Here is a 17,659-nt window from a genome sequence, read left to right as displayed (position 1 = left end):
TGTTCAATAAATGTACACAAACCCCCTTGTAAAGCAAATAAAATGTCTAATCCCATATGACGTGCAACCACCTGTCTCCAGATTTCTAACAACTCCTCTGCCCCATTATTGCCTCTGTTAGGTTCCCCGGTATCATATTAGTCACATTAGCATAATCATTTATTCTATTTACTATTACTAACTCATGCCCCCATCCTGTGAAGGATGGTGCAAAGGTCCAAGATTTAAATGCTGCACCAACTAGAGTCAAAGAATACTTCTCTGCTACCTTTTCCTTCTGGGCAGTCAGAACAGAGCGCACTTCTTCTTCTGTAGCTCTCTTCTGCCTTCCCTGAGGTGGTATTTCAGAGAACTCAGTGGTATTGACTATTCTGCTTACATATACAGTATCGAATGGGCAATTACACATGTGCCATTAGCCCCAAAGGGGAGCCACTTGTAGGCCTTTCGACCACACATGAAGTAATAAGAGACTGGCAAGACCCTCGCTTCAACACTCCTTAACTCCAACAAAGATCGATTGTACAGGTTCAAGTCCGTAAACTCATAACCACCCGCACATTTATCACGTATGTTTAGTAACTGGAGCAATTTCTTGGCAGTCTCAATTAAACAGTTAGAACAGTCCTCCAGAAACTGGCACATTGTCTGGTTGTCAACATTCATGCAGCCATTCTGCACAACCTGTACGTTTTCTGGGTCCTGATAATAATCTGTTACACCCACCTTAACCACACTACCTGTACGTTCTCTTCCCCCTACCTAGGACAATCCCTATTCCCTTCTTTGCTGTCCCCTGAATTAACAGGAAATCTTCATTAGTAGCCCTCCCAGCTAGCATGCTGTTTACAGTGTCATTAACTAATAGCCTGTAAAATTGATTTGGGTCTGTAATGGCTATAGCTATTATAGGTTTATGGCGTATACTATGGGGAATCATAGTACATATCCAACAGTCAGTCAAATTGAACGGAGTACTGATCATCTGATGCAGTTGGATCATCCTGTTCAGATATGTTTGGCTTCCCACGAGTGCCGTCCAACAGGCTACAGCAAGCAAACCTGTACCCCACAGTCTCATCCTTTTGGTCATTGGCTAACAGCTCTTTATCAGATCATCTTCCTTTGGTTCACCTGGAAAAATGGAAAACACAATAAGCGCTGAGCAATATCTTAATGAAAGCACAGGCACCCTTCAGACACTGGATCCTTACTTTATTTCTCAGGGACTGCTGAAGCATGTACACATTTACAATGAGATGCATGCACCCATGCTTCCTTATTTTCCAGCTTAACTGCTGTGGCTATTTGTGAGCTGCACCAAGTGGGGGCCAGTCCACCTTGGATCTACCCTCCTTCTTTGATGCTTCGTTAGCATCACCAAGTCCCCTGTGCGCAAATCATGGGTGTCTTTTAGGTCCTCTGGGTCTGGGAGTGAGGCATACACTTGCTTATGTACCAGGGTGAGGTGGCTATGACATACTCTGTTAATAAGCCATAGGATTTTGCTAAAGCCTGTGGGAAATATAACCCTGTCTTTGGGACTGAGCCAAACAACATCTCATAGGGAGAGAGCTTCCCCTTCTATTTGGGTGTGGTCCTTAGAGAAAATAACGCTATAGGCCAAGGGTCTTCAAACTATGGCCCATGCAGCAAACAAATATCGCATGCTGTCTCCAAACCATGGGAAGTTGATCGGCCATCTTCCGTTCACCTGGCTTAGACATCTACTTTAAAACCAAGCTCAATTATATCAAGGACTATCGGACAACCGTGCATCAATAGACAGAGACATCTGGAGGGATTCGGCACATATACATCCTATCCTATCCAGACACGTGAGTTTAGGATATATATATATCCACATAACCAGTCCTGTCAACTGCTTGCAAAAACTTGTCTGCTACCATAGATTGCTTTCGATAAAACTACCAAACATATGTGCAGCCTCCTCTCCGTGGCAAAAATCTTAAATGAGGGTCCACATATTCTCTATATGTGAGTGGAATAATACCTCACTGACAATTTCTAAAACCAGGAGAGCAGTAAGGCAACACAGAGTTTGAATAGCAATCAGCTAACTATATGTGCTTCATGTGCTGCTGCTTTCATGTTGTCAGTCTGTCTTATGAACTATCTGCTAATTGATGCACCTTTACTCTGGTGAATCTCCTATGAACAATCCATCTGTGGAGGGTCCACGCTGATCAATTTTGTTGGAATAATTCCTCCTAATGAACTGTCTTTATTACTTGAAAGAACACCGAGTTTAACGTCTGAGTGCATAGACATAAAAATGAAAATCAAATGTTACTACAATATGCTATGAATTAATTCACCACATGAAAAAGGAATAAACTCCTTGATATTATTTGCTGCTATATATATTTTTTCCTGAATACTTAATCCGGAATGCACTATGATATTTGATGTAGCGAGTTGATGATACGGCAAAAGAACATAGCCAATTGTATCAACTACATGGACGGATAACAACTTCATCGAACCTCCCATTGCCTCCCCTTGGCCCCATTACCTCTATTCTGCCCTATACTTGATTAGGCACGTGACAATATCACTATATATGGAGATCCTAAGGCTGGTTTTACATGTGATATTAACCAATGAACTATACTAAGCACAGGGCTGCTAATTAGCGGTACTACGGGTAATATCTACCTTCCATCATTTGGGGCATTCTGGTAGGTGGGTGGAGCCTGAGTGAGGTACTTTGTTGCCACCAAGGCGGACCTCTCACATACATGCATGTGTTTTTATCCATGTCACTTTACCTCCTTTTGCAAGTTTATATGTGTCGTGTATGATTTTATCTTGGTTTTCTCCAATAAAGTAATTTTTTACTAACCAACTGCCAGAGTTTGAGCCATAAATGCAACTCCTTCCTTTCCAATTTTTTCCACATGCCACATAGTTGCTTGGCTCACCGGCAATACGCCGTTTGGTAATATTGGTATTACTTACAATTTATGTCACATCCCACTATATCCTCTGACTTCTTAAGGAATATAGGGAATTCTATTGGTCCTTCCCACTCCCCCTTCCCCTATTTTTTGATTATTACAATTCCCATCATGCCTAGTCATGTCTGTAAATGTCAGAGTTTTACAATGCCTCATGGGATGTTTAGTTCCGCAACAGCTGGAGGGCTGTAGTTTGAGAATCCCTGCTATAGGCAGACACTGAAGCCAATTTAATCCTGTCTCTGCTGAAACCTTGGCTAGCTTTGATTTTAGTAACCCATTATACTTGTTATCTTTCCACTAGCGGTGGGGTTAAATGGGGTGTGCAAGTGATGTTCAGTTTGGAAAGCAGCTAGTACTTCCTTCATCACCCATCCTGAGAAGTAGTTTCCCCTGTCCGACTCAATGCATTCTGGTACCTCGTATCTACAAACAACTTCCTGTATGAGTTTCTAAACTGTCATGCTGGCTGTAGCCTGTTTCATAGACCATGCGTCCATCCAGCCAGAGAAGCAGTCCACACAGGTAAGAAAATACTCATACAGGCCTACCTTAGGTAATTCTATGTAATCTATTTGTAGCCTTTGGAATGGGTATAATGCCATTGAAATGTGGCCTGTTGGGATTTTTACTCTTTTCCCTGGTTTGTGCTGTGCACAAAGCAGACATGCTTGACAATACTGTTCTGCTGATTTCTCTATGCCTGGGGCATATCATAGTTTGGAAATCAAACCCACCATCCCCCGTTTTGCTACAGGAGAGGGAAGATGTGCCATTTTACAAAGGGAAGGATATATTGAAGGTGGTGCACATGGTCTTCCATCCTCATGAGGTCAAATCTGGGATGTGTGATCAAAATAACAATTAGCCTTTTTCCACTTTCCTATGACCGCTCGGGAGGCGGCCTTTTGTAGCTGCCTCAGGGTGTCATAAGAAGGTTTCTCTGCGAGAAAACATATCCTAGACTCCTTTTCCTCAAGTGGGAGCAATGCAGCTGCCATCGCCGCTTGGTCAGCCTTCCGGTTGCCCACAGCAACAGGGTCAGTGTCCCTTGTGTGTGCTTTCATCTTTACCACTGCTACTTCCGCTGGTAATGTGATAGCCTCCAGCAAAGCTGCTCCCTGAGCGTCAAAAACCTGAAAGTTCTTGATTGGTTGCCCGTTATATGTCAAGAAGTTCCTGCTTTTCCACAAAGCCTCATAATCCTGTACTGCCCCATAAGTATAATGAGAGTCAGTAAAAATGCTAACTGATTGTCCTGCTATCTGGCATGCTTTGGTCAGAACCAACAGTTCTGTGGTTTGGGCAGAATAGTGGAAAACAAGGCAGCGATTGTTGAAACAAGGTGTCCGACTGAGTTATAGCTGCCAGTCCAGTGACAGGCGTACCTGCCTCTGTGTAATATCTTGACCCATCGACCCATAGTTCCAAATCTGGGTTCTGAAGGGCCACATCCTTAACTGTCACTGGCAACTCATAATAGTTATTGGAAACTTGGCAACAGTCACATTTCTCCTCCGTTACAAGTGGAGTAGTGGGGTTCAGTACATTGCATCTCTTTATAATGATATTGCTTGGTGTTTATAAAGCCAGTTCATATTTTGTCAGTCTGGCAGCTAAGGCTCGGTTCACACTGGGGCAGCACGACTCTGTACTACTTCGGGGGTGACTTGTGCATTCCCATGCATCACGACTTCGGAGCGACTTGCATGGACTTCACATAATGGAAGTCTATGCAAGTCGCTCCGAGGTCGCCCCGAAGTAGTACAGGACCCTTTTTCTAAGTCGGAGCGACTTGTGTCGCTCCTATTAGAACAGCTCCTGTAGCAGTCAATGGACCGCGAGGGAGCGCGACTTGTCAGGCTGACAAGTCGCCTGACAAGTCGCGCTAGTGGGAATCGAGTCTCAGAGGTGTTTTGTTGTGATGTGCTATAGCATTTGTTCCACAGCATGTGGGACTGTCAAGACCAAAGTATTGCTGAATACAATATCTGCCGTTTTCTCAACCAGTTTGGCCGCAGCTGCTGTGGCCTTTATACATGGGGCGGCTGTAGAAATGACAGGATCCAAAGGATAGGAATAATAACCCACAGGCTTGTGTTTGTCCGCATATTTCTGCATCAAAACACTGGAAGCCTGGTTGTCTGCTTCTTGACAGAAAAGATACAACTTTTTCCTGTAATTTGGCAGCACAAATGTTGAAGAGGTTAGCACTGCCTCCTTCAACGCCACTCTACAGTCTGCATCTCCTCAGCGCTGAGATCAAAATGCGTGACTTTGCTTTATGTCAGGGCATACAAAGGCCTGGCCATCTGAGACATGTTGGGAATTGATTGTCTACAGTATCCCACCAGGCCCAAAAATGCCCTAACAACCTTGGGAACCTTGGGCAGAGGGTGATTCTGAATTACCCTCTTTCTATTTGAAGTAAGATGTCTGCTCCCCTTGGACACGCAATGTCCCAAGAAAACAACTTTTTACTGACACCACTGTGACTTGTCCCATGATACCTTGCAATTCTGTTCTGCCAGAAATGTAAAAACAGATCCAAAGAGGCTCTGTAGCAAGCGTCCTTGAATGGTGCACACAGGCACAAATCATCCACGTACTGGAGCAGGGCAACCCCTGGGGGAGCTAGCCACAGATCCGTTACCTGTCTTAATGCCTGATTGAATACATCGGGTGATATTAAGAGACCCTGAGGGAGGCATAACCAGGTGGTCTGGCCATAGGTGAATACAAAAAGGTAGACACAAGACTCATCCATTGGTACAGAGAAAAATGCATTTGACAGATCAATCACAGTGAAATGACTAGCATCACTGGGGATAGTTGACAAAAGAGTGTGAGGATTAGGAACAAGGGGAGCAGTTTCTTCAATAATTTTGTTTATTGACCTTAGATCATACGCCATACAGTATTTAGTTGCCGCATTTTTGTTTGTGGGCTTTTTCTTTTAGAGGATTTAGGGGCGTGTTACATGGGCAATTGATTTCTTTAAGCACTCCCCTTTCAGGGTATATTCTTATCTGGTCCCATTGAAGCAATCTAAGCAGAGGGGACCTAGGTTTCACTTTTACCCTGACAGAGGCCACATTTAAATACCCAATATCCTCCTTGGACCCACAGAGACTCCGGCACCCCTGGTAGCACCAGGGGTTGCTCAGTCGCTTTTGATGCAGACCAGCGCTGACAGTTTGTTACAAAAGTCTTGTTCTATTTCAGTTAATGGAGAAGTGACAATGATCCCCTCTGGCACATAGCTTATACAACAATTTTGCTAGGATATCTCTCCCAAGCAGGATACAGGGCACAGTATCACACAAAAGGAAAGTGGACTGCAAGGTAGTGTCCTCCATCCTTAACTGTAAAGATATTGTTTCTTTTAATTAAATGATGGACCCATCCAGACCCACTACTGGTTTGGAAGACATATGGGGGGGGGGGGGAGTGATATTACACAGATGAGAGGATGCTCTGGGCTCCTCCAAAAAAAAGGCATGTCGGCTAGGGTTAGCTTACCAAAAGCATCTTTCCTATCTGTTTCTGGTATTACTGGCAGCACTGGAGGCCCTCCTACTCATTCCTCAACACTGGCTGTGCCCCACGGTCACCTCTCCTGGAGGCTCTGCAATTATTTATTTATTTCATTTCAGGTACTTATATAGCGCTGTCAATTTACGCAGCGCTTTACATATACATTGCACATTCACATCAGTCCCTGCCCTCAAGGAGCTTACATGTGTCCTGGCTTCTGCTAATTGAAACAGATCACCCTGGAGGAAACCTTTCCTTGAAGCTTCTCCCCATTTGATGCAGCCTCCTTCCGAGGGAAGGAAGCTATCATTACCTTCTGTGGCTATTAGCCTCCAGATCCTCTAAGTTCTTCTGGATGCTGGAAGTGACAGAAGTCGAGCTCGGAGCATCATTGTGCTCTATTCGGGGTATCTAGTTCTGAGTTTTTCCGGTACAGGCTTTTTGAGTCCCGTCAACCACATTGTCACAAGCATCGCTGCCAATGCTGGTTCATCGGAATCCTGCCATGTCTCTGTTACAGCTGTCCTGAACCTGTCTTTGTATTGGTGCACTTCCTCTTTACTACCTTGTACCATAGCACTGACTTTTGTCCAGGAGGCTGCTGAGAAGATCAGCCCAATTTTTCCCTTCAGTTTCTCGAAATCAACTGTAGCCAAAGTTGGACCATCTTCATCAATATCTAGATCCTCTAACTTTACTAATGCTGCCTCTCCTATTATCAGCTCAGTATGACTTTCCCCTGCCACTCCTTTGATAATCCTCAACATGTCTCTCCAGTTTGCATTGTAACTTGTGGCTTTTGCAAAGCTGCTCAGCAAAAAGGTGAGGACTTTGTCTGGGTTTGGGTATGATGTTTAGAAATCTATTTATCTCCCCCGGAGTCCAGGGCACATGATGGGTTATCACCTCTGTTAAATTATTATGTTTATTATATGCCCTCTGTTCTCTCACTGGCATGGTGATCACCGGTCCACCTGCTCCCTTTATGCCAATCACTGTTGGGGAGAAGGTGGGCCCCATTTTCTCTTCCCATTCCAGTGAGGAATGCAATGGGACTGCCTCCTTGCTCATTGTGTTATCTACCTGTGCGCTGGCACCTGCTGGGGACGGTGCCCTAGATGAGATCAAGCTATGTGGGGGCATCCTCGTCACAAGGAGATTCCTTATACCAACTTGGGGTGTAAGTTAACAGTGTGGAGTATCCTACCCATAGGTGTGCGCAGCCTATTGCATTAGGGTGTGCACCCTAAAGCTCAAAAACACCTGTTTAGATATATATTGATGTCTGTTTGGAATGCAATATATTCTTGTTGTTGGAAAAAAAATAATTAAAAAATTATAATAAAAAATAAAAAAATACTAATAAACAGATTGGAAGTTAATAATGATAATAAAAAAAAATGATAACAATAATAATTGTTTTTGAATTGTAATTTAACACAATAATTGTAATCTTATTAATGATACGAATATTAATAAAAATAATTTTAGTTATACTTATATTACATAGGTGTGCGCAGCCTATTGCATTAGGGTGTGTACCCTAAAGCTCAAAAACACGTGTTTAGATATATATTGATGTCTGTTTGGTATGTAATATGTTTTTATTGTATGAACTCTGGAAATATGTTTTTTGTTTTTCCTGTTTGTTTAATTTCATAATGTATCTGTGATGAAGAAAAATACTAATAAACAGATTGGAAAAAAAAGTGTGTCTGTCTACATATATATGGCCCTGGCACATTGGTCTCCCTGCCGGGAGCACTGCTCGTATGGTAGAGCAGGTAAGAGGGAGATCTTTTCTATCTTCCTACTGGCACACGAAGCGATAATGCTAATGTTCATGGGCTGATTATGGTGTGCCCAGGCACACCCTGTGCGCACTCCTATGGTGGCATTAAAGTATATGTAAAAAACATCACCTTGTAAAACAACCTATACAATTTAAAATAGAAACTAAAGGCAAAACATTTGTGTATAGATATAATAAACATTATAAATACCTTTTTTAAAGTGATCCCATTCCCTCTGTTCTCAGCATTATAAGAAGCACAGAGAGATGGGGAAGGGGAAACAGCAGCTCACTGACCTTCCCAGTGAATGGCTGTGCAGAGGGGGGGGCATGTCAGGACAAGTCTAATCATTGAAAGAGAGCAGGCAGAGTTCTCAGCACAGATAGAAAACTGACCATGTTGTGCTCTAATGCATAGTGTGGTCAGTTTTTGATTGGAAAGTGGAAGGACTGTCAGGAACACCAGGGATTTCACACAAAGGAAGCAATACAAAGAGAATAGGATACTTTTTTTTTTTTGTATATAAGTACATGGTACAGCAGGCACATATCAGGAATATGAAATGTTGGGGGTAACATATTCTATACAGTTGCTTTGCCTTGCATGGGCAAAGCATAGGTTCACTATAACAGCGGCCATAAAATATCCTAGTTTGGCCCTGATTTGATGTGAATAACGGGCACACTTTAGGGGCACTAAGGGAAACCCCCAATTGTTAGAATTACAATTACCATCTCCCACAGACACAACACACTGAAATGCAAAATACTGATCTTTCTTTATTTAAAGCGATATTAAAGTCTTGTTTTTTGTTGTATCAAAATAAACATGTTATACTTACCTGCTCTGTGCAGTGGTTTTGCACAGAGCAGCACAGATCCTCCGCTTCTCGGGTCCCTCGCTGGCGCTCATAGGCCCCTCTCTCCTGCTGAGTGCCTCCACTGCAAGCAATTTGCTATGGGGGCACCCGAGCCAAACCCAAGTTTGAGTACTTGATTTTAGTGGTAGGCTGGTAGCAGAAATTCACATTTTTTTAGTCACTGTGTCTTCACCCCTGGCATTTCCCATCAGCCAGCTGTTGCAGGGCACCAGTGTCCGTATATTTTACACCCGAGCCGACCCAATGCTCTGTGTGTCCATTCAGACATGGAGCCGCGGCTAGGCCCCACCCCCTCTCTTTTCTTATTGGCTCACTGACTGATTTACAGCTCATCTCATGACAGCTGACTGATTGATTGGCTCATCTCACTGACTGTGTCTCAGTCAATCAGAAGGGAGAATCCCGGACAGCCAAGGCTTTTGTGCACATCGCTGGATTGAGATGGGGCTCAAGTAAGTATAAGAGGGGCTGCGGCACACAGAAGGTTTTTATATCTTAATGCATAGAATGCATTAAGATAAAAAAAAAAAAAAAAACTTTTACATTTAGAACCACTTTAAAGTGGTTGCAAACCCTTACACATACCCACTGAAATGAATAGCTTCAGGTAATACACAGAGATGACAGAGATGAAAACAATCCTCCCATATAAATTGTACCTGCTTATCTGCAGCCCTCTCTCATAACAGCCCTGCAACGTGAAAAGCATTTCTGAGCTTCAGAAGGCAGGGGGCAGGAATCTGATGTCACCCACTGCACACGCAGAGAGAAGGACTGTTTTAACAAATGCCTGGATCCTTTCCTAGATACACATATTATAACTGGATACTAATATTTATAGGTAAAGCTGATCCAGGGAAAATCTGATTGCCTCTTGGGGGAATTTTTTCCCTTGTTGGAACAAATTGGATCATCCTTTATTGTGTTTTGTTTTTTTTTTTACCTTCCTCTGCATCAACTGGGGGTAGAGGATTGTATATATAGGATTGTATGTGTGTGTATGTATATATATATATTTGGTAAAACCTTGGATTGCGAGCATAATTCGTTCCGGAAGCATGCTTGTAATCCAAAGCACTCTTATATCAAAGCGAATTTCCCCATAAGAAATAATGAAAACTCAGATGATTCGTTCCACAGCCATTTATTCATAAGTCCTTCAGTTTATAGTCCATATAAAAAGATTATAGCATTGCGATAGGTTATATAACCATAAAATGTCCATCCACAAATAGCCGCTTCCACAAGGGGATTAGAAGCAAAATCCAGCAGGAGCTACAGAGTATCAAAGAGAAGAGAGACACCTCTAAGTGTAGCAATATGGTTCCATTTAATGAAGGTACAACATTTAGCAACTCACATGGTTGATAAATAAAACAGGCACATCTAAGTTTGCAGGCATCCGGGGTAAAGCTGTCCACATAGACTATCTTCTGCACCGCCGGCTGCCAGTTTGTAATCCTGACCAGGAAGACCACCCTGCAGTAAAGCGATCTGAAAGCGAGGGGCAGCATGGAAGGGATGATGTAGATGGCAGTGCGGAGGATGGTCTATGTGGACAGCTTTATCCCGGATGCCTGCATACTTAGATGTGCTTGTTCCAATCATCAACCATGTGAGTTGCTAAATGTTGTACCTTCATTAAATGTAACCATATTGCTACACTTAGAGGCGCCTCTCTTCTCTTTTATACTCAAGCGTGACTTGAGGCTACTTGCATATCAAGACATTGCTTGTATATGAAGTCAAAATTTATTTGAAAATTTTGCTTGTCTTGCAAAGCGCTCTTAATCACTTGCCTACTGGGCACTTATACTCCCTTCCTGCCCAGGCCAATTTTCAGCTTTCAGCTCTGTCACATTTTGAATGACAATTGCGCGGTCATGCTACACTGTTCCCCCTATTAAATTTTTATCATTTTTCACACAAATAGAGCTTTCTTTTGGTGGTATTTAATCATCTCTGGGTTTTTTATTTCTTACAAAAAAAAAAAGAAAAAAGACAGAAAATTTAAAAAAAAAAAGCTTTTCTTATTTTCTGTGAGTAAATTTTGAAAATAAATAAATGTTTCTCCTTCACTAATGTGCGCTGATGAGGGGGCACTGATGGGCACTGATAGGCTGCACTGATGGGCACTGATGAGGTGGCACTTGTGGGCACTGATGAGGTGGCACTTATGGGCACTGATGAGGTGGCACTGATGAGGAGGTACTAATATGCCACACTGATGAGCACTGATAGGCGGCACTGATGAGCACTGATAGGTGGCACTGCTGGACACTGAGAGGTGGCACTGCTGGGAACTAAGAGACGGCACTGACGGGCGGCACTGAGAGGCGGCACTGATGGGCACTGATGGGTGACACTGATGGATACTGATGGGTGGCACTGATGGGCAGCACCATCAGTGCCCACAGTCAGTGCCCATAGTGCTGCTAGCCTGCTAGTGCTGCTAGTCAGTGCCCATCAGTGCCTAGATGAGCAGGCACTGATGGGCACTGACTGGCAGCACTATGGGCACTGACTGTGGGCACTGATGGGGGGGCACTGATGGCGGCCACTGTGGGCAGTTGTGGCATTTTTTTCCCCTCTTCTGTAATCCGGGCACTGGTGATCAGTGCCCTGATTACATTCCTTTGTGTCCCCTTACCGGTGATCTGCAGTCTCCGTGTGAGGAAGAGAGCTGGCGATGAGGGATGATCTCATATGTTTACATATGAGATCATCTCTCATTGCACGGTCCGATCACGTGGTAAATGGCCGCTGTGATTGGCCATTTACCACGATCTGTGATTGGCTGTGTCCAAGGGACACGGCCAACACAGATTTTCCCCGATGCGCGCTCGCGGGAGCGCGCGGGGAGTCTGTTACTGGGAGGCCGTATAAAGACAGCCTCCCGGAAATTAGAGCCCACGCTGTAGCCGTACTTCGGCTATAGCGCGGGCCGGAAGTAGTTAAACCAAGTTACTCTAAAAACCAAGGTTTTACTGTATATAAAATATTTATCCCCTTCTATTGGTTGATCTAGATGGTCTTTTTTCAGCCAGATTAACTATGTGACCGAGTATAATCTGAGACCTAAGTGGAGGAAATGGACACACCCCCCTCTACACAGTCTTATATGGAAACATAGACAGCCGAGCCTGTCAATCACCTGCTGTGTGCTGTGCTGGAGGAGAGGTGGGTTGTGTCACAGGATTATGTGGTTTCCCGATAAATGATTAAGCGACTCATACAAATAGCAGAGGGAGAAAAGAAAAGCTTACTAGGTGCTTTGAATTTAGGCAAGTACACACAATATAGGGATATGCTTTGTTCAGTTTTCATTTCAGAGAATTACAACCACTTTAAAAGGCCTGCTGGATATATATATATATATATATATATATATATAGATAGATAGATAGATAGATAGATAGATAGATAGATAGATAGATAGATAGATAGATAGATAGATAGATAGATAGATAGATAGATAGATAGATAGATAGATAGATAGATAAGTAGCACTATTTTTCAACTCTGTATGTGATATTCATGTGAGATGATAAAAGTGATTTCTTCTATGGAAATGAGTCAATCCTGTGCCTGATATGTGGTGGAGTCTAATCTCACCTGGAGTGACATGTGAAAAGTTTAGTGCCAGAATTACTTGTTAATAAGGACATATCTAGGACATATATTTAGCAGTTTGAGAACTTGTGACCCACTTGATCTTTCCTTCTTCTCAATGAGAAGAGTGAAGGAAATCATTTACAATACTTGCAACATTTCAGTCCATCAGGCATTTCCAGGCACATCAGACTTTAGTGCAGATGTCTCCCAACCCATTGACAGACAGCGTAATAGTTAGGAACAGAACATTCCAAATCTATCCACATAGCAACCCTAAACAAGCCTCTGTGTCTACAGAGGGTGTGGTGGACCGTAGTAATTTGTTTTCAAAAGGTCTCTGTAGACCAGTCATCTTTCCCTGGCCAGAGGACAATCTCTGCATACATGTGTTCACTGCTGATGCACATTAAGCCCTGACCATCTTGACTTCAAACTCTGTTAGTTCAGATGTGACAAGTCACATCCTCAATCTGAAAACTGGAAATGACACTCCTTCGAGGGAGGGAGAATGAGCTGCCCTCTCTAAAAATCACATGAATCACAGTATTTCAGTCTGCTGAACAGCTGTGCATGCCTTCATATTTTCTGGACCCACAGCAGCTGCTTAGGTAAGTCGTTTTCTATTTTTAATGGCAAACTCCATATAAGAAGAATACACATTTAAGCTATAAGAATTACTCAAAATGATGTAATATTATGTTAGAAATTATTTTTATTTTATTAGGCAGACAAAAATCCCAGATTTTTTTTTTTTTCGTATTTTTAGGAATTTTATGTTTTTTTTAATGTTCATTTTACTGCAATAGATAAATGCAAGTATTGTTATCGGTTATTTAGGAGTAATGCTTAATGCGGGTCACACAAAGCAGACCATTGTGTATGGTTAGGTTTGCACAACCACTTTGTTTTTTTGGCTCCCATCAAGTCAATAAATAGGTCAGACAGAAAAGAGATGATGAGAAGAGTAGAAAAGCACAGAGAACTATTTTTCTTTTGCATGAATGTATCATTTTCACACACCTGTTAAAAGAACGTCAGAATGAAAGAAGGCTGCTGAAGGATGTGTTGGCACTTATTATATTCTACTATGTGTTTTTACATTCCATGCATACAGCACATAGGTTTTCCCATACAGAATGTACTTATGTATACTTTGCTAGACTGCCCTCTTTCTTTCTTACTTACTTCACTTTTTATTTCAAAATCAAGCCAGGAGGAGACAGGGAATTAAAACAACTCAATAGGTGTAAGTGATGTCAACCTGTCTGCTTGTGCCAATTTTTACTTAAACTTTTTATTATCAGAGGTTACTAAGGAATAGACACCCAGGTCAATTTTAGCAACATTATTATTATTATTATTTTTTCCCTAGAAAATTACTTATGACCTCCAAATATTATACTTTTTTTTTGTTAGCAGAGACGGGAATAAAATGGCAATTGTTGCAATTTTTTTTATGCCACATGTTATTTGCGAAACGTTTTTTAAAGCCAATTTTTTTTGTAAAGAATACACTTTAATGAATTTAAAAGACAAAAACACAATATATACCCCAATTATTTGTAAAATGTGAAAGATGATGTTACGCCGAGTAAATAGATACCTAATATGTCACACTTTAAAATTGCGACTAACTACAATACTTCAAAATCTCTTTAACTGCCTTTAGAGGTTATCTCCTTAGAGTTACAGAGGTCTAGGGCTAGAATTTTTGTTCTCATTCTAACTTCACAGCGATACTTCACATGTGTGGTGCACTTTACATTTTTTTTTTTAAATATTATTCATTATTTTACTTTTTATTTTTACACTGTGTCTTTATTTTTATTTTTTTCTGATCACTTTTATTCCTGTTACAAGGAATGTAAACATCCCTTGTAATAGAAATAAGGATGGCAGGTCCTCTTTATGGAGGAATCGGGGATCAAAAAGATCCAGAATCTCTTCTTTACTTTTAAAACAAAAGATCATAAAAAATGTTTAAAAAATGTGATCTTTTGCTTTAAAAAGAAGTGTTTACTTCCACCCTGGACCAGAAGTCGCTCCAGTCCTCCAAGGCCATAGAGTCAATCAAAGACCATCTAGTCTCTGATCGCCTCTGGGACCAGCTGGCTAAACCGTTGGATCGCTTCTTGGGTGAGCCAGTGGAAATAGTAAGCATGAGAAATACAGGTGAGTGGGGGCACGTCCCCTCCTGCTGCTTCTGAAAGTGTACCAGCTGCTCATTAGCCACTTGTAACGCTTTCATAAATTTTGAGATCACATTGTGGTGGTGTGTGCTATCTTGTGCACTGAAGGTGGTGGAGGAATCTTCCTATCAAGGGCTGCTTATGAACTTTTTTATTTTATTTATATATACTAGCATTATATTTTAGCTGGCTGCTTGAACCCTCCTGTGAACTGAGTTTTTAGGGTTATTTATTTATAGCGCAGATTTATTAAATTTTTATTATATACTGTATATATGTTGCAGTTTGCAAGTGGTTTTCCAAGGTTATGGCTAAAGCTATCAGCCATAACCTCCAGTATTTTTTTTTAGCCAGGGATTGAGTTTCTCGTGAAAGTGGTCCGAGCGGCTAATTAGCCGCTGGATCACTTTTAGAGGCAACTGGAACGGTTGTCCACCCCTCTGGCCTTTTGTCAGCGTTGCTCGGCGCACCCAAGAAGTGATCCAACGGTTTACATGGCTGGCCATAGAGGTTACCAGAGATCAGATGGTCTCAGATCGCCTCTATGGTCTTGGAGGACTGGAGCGACGTCATGACATCAATAATGATCTGGGGCTAAAGTAAATAATTTACATTTTGCTTGTAAATGTAGAGAAGAGATTTTGGGGGTCTTATTGACCTCAGATAGAGAGGATCTGTCATCCCTTATTTCTATTACAAGGAATGTTTACATGAAAATAAAAGTGATCTAAAAAGAAACTAAAGGGACAGTGCAAAAATAGAAAATATAAAAAATAAAATAAATAAGAAAATAAAATTTAAAGCGCCCCCTCCCTCCGTGCTAGCGTGCAGAAGCAAACGCATACATAAGCCACGCACAAACATGGAAATGGTGTTTGCACCACACATTAGCAAGAGCAATAATTCCAGCACTAGACCTCCTCTGTAACTCTAAACAGGTAACCCGTAAAAATCTTTTAAAGTGTTGCCTATGGAGCCTTTTAAGTATCGTAGTGCGCAATTTTAAAGTTTGACATTATAGGTATCTATTTATTTGGCGTAACATCATCTTTTCTATCTTACCAAAAATTGGGTTATATATTGTGGTTTTTTGCATTAAAATTCATTAAAGTGTATTTTTTCCAAAGAAATTGCATTTGAAAAACCACTGTGCTAATACCATGTGACATAAAATATTACAACAATCTACATTTTATTCTTTAGGGTCTAAAAAATATATATAATGTTTGGGAGTTCTTAGTAATTTTCTAGCAAAAAATACTGATTTAAACTTATAAACAAAAAGTGCCAGAAAAAATTTGGTTGGCAAGTGGTTAAAGAGGAAGTAAACTCTTAACTTTTTTTTTTTCCCCTGCAAAGTAAATGCATAATAATGTGCTAGTAAGCATTGATGTCATCGGCTGCATGCAATGTAAATATCTCCTAAACGGTACAAGCTTAGGAGATATTTACAGCACCTATAGGTAAGCCTTAATTTAGGCTTACCTATAGGTAAAAGTCATTAAAGTGGGTTTACAACCACTTTAAGGACCTTTGAGGCTTTTATTTCTGTTTTAATAAAACCCCTGATGTGTTTTCTATAGGCTGGATAATGTAAACAAAATGGAAAAATACTTATTTTAAATTAATGTATTATTTTTATGTATTATTGTTTCAAAACTGTAATTGTACCTGAAAATAACAGTATTAAAGTAGAAAATATATAGGCAAAACTTTTTTTCATTTTTGATAGATTAAGGGGGGGTTATAGCTAGCGATCGACCGATTATTGGCAAAGCTGAAATATTGAGGGCCGATATGTCGGAATCGGCCCCCGGAGGTTACCGATATTGCCGATATTTCGGGAAAGTGCTTGTACCGGAGTGGTGCCTGCAGCTAAAAGCATCACCACAGTACCAGCGTCCATAGCTGACGGTCGGCTGTCTTGTAATGAAAACCGATGCGGCTGAGAAGCTGCTCGGCTGTCATTACAATGAGGGGACGTTCCCCCCCCGCCCCCCCCCCCCCGCCATCTGTGTCCCATTGCAGAGATTTCCATTCACTTCCTGTCCCATAGCCAATCCGGAAGTGAGAGGAAATCCCTGAAAATTATGGGAATTCCTCAGGGTCCCACAGGTTACCAGAACTAGTGTCCCCATTGGAAGATATCCCATCCCTGCCCTGTTACTTTTCTGAGAACAAAACAAAATTTTCTTTTACTTACACTTTTACTTACACTTTCAATCATAATGGTAAACAGGACAAATAGAGAGGGTGAATCCTCCTGATAGGGGCACAGAGCAATAAAAACAGATAGGTATTTTAATCCCTCTCCACTCTTTCCAAAACTAAAACAAAGTTTTAGTCATACTTTAAAGCGGAGTTCCACCCAAAAATTGAACTTCCGCTTTAAGGCCTCCTGACCCACTGACATGCCACATTTAGAATTTTTTTGGGGCTGCTTAGGCGGCTTGAACCGAAGTTCTCCTCTCCCTCTCCCTCCCTCCCTGCAATCTTCTGGGACACGACACAGGTCCCAGAAGATTGCCTGTCCACTCAGGGCGCGCAGTGCGGCTCGCGCATGTGTGCAGTGCACACCCAGCTGTGAAGCTGCAAGCTGTCACAGACAGGTGCCCACACTAGAGATGCCAGTTCCACGGGAAGAAGAGGGAGAGATCTGAGGCT

The 17,659-nt window shown here is 41.8% G+C and overlaps 1 protein-coding gene across 2 annotated transcripts in view; it reads left to right on the top strand.

Annotated features, from left to right (window-relative positions):
* Nucleotides 1–17,659, top strand: part of CMKLR2 (chemerin chemokine-like receptor 2) — a 145,432-nt gene that overhangs the window by 62,992 nt on the left and 64,781 nt on the right. The window contains exon 1 of one of the 2 annotated variants that reach the window (XM_082260769.1): nucleotides 13,181–13,414. The exons of the other annotated variant lie outside the window; for it this stretch is intronic. The gene's annotated coding sequence lies outside the window, so the exon portion shown is untranslated. Of the gene's footprint in view, nucleotides 1–13,180; nucleotides 13,415–17,659 lie in introns of those variants that run through there. 2 annotated transcript variants of the gene reach the window in all.

Source organism: Pelophylax lessonae, assembly GCF_965119305.1.
Source record: "Pelophylax lessonae genome assembly, chromosome: 6".
In the NCBI taxonomy this organism is placed as follows: Eukaryota; Metazoa; Chordata; class Amphibia; order Anura; family Ranidae; genus Pelophylax; species Pelophylax lessonae.
Note: the sequence above shows the minus strand (reverse complement) of the source record. Positions and strands in the feature narration are given on the sequence as shown.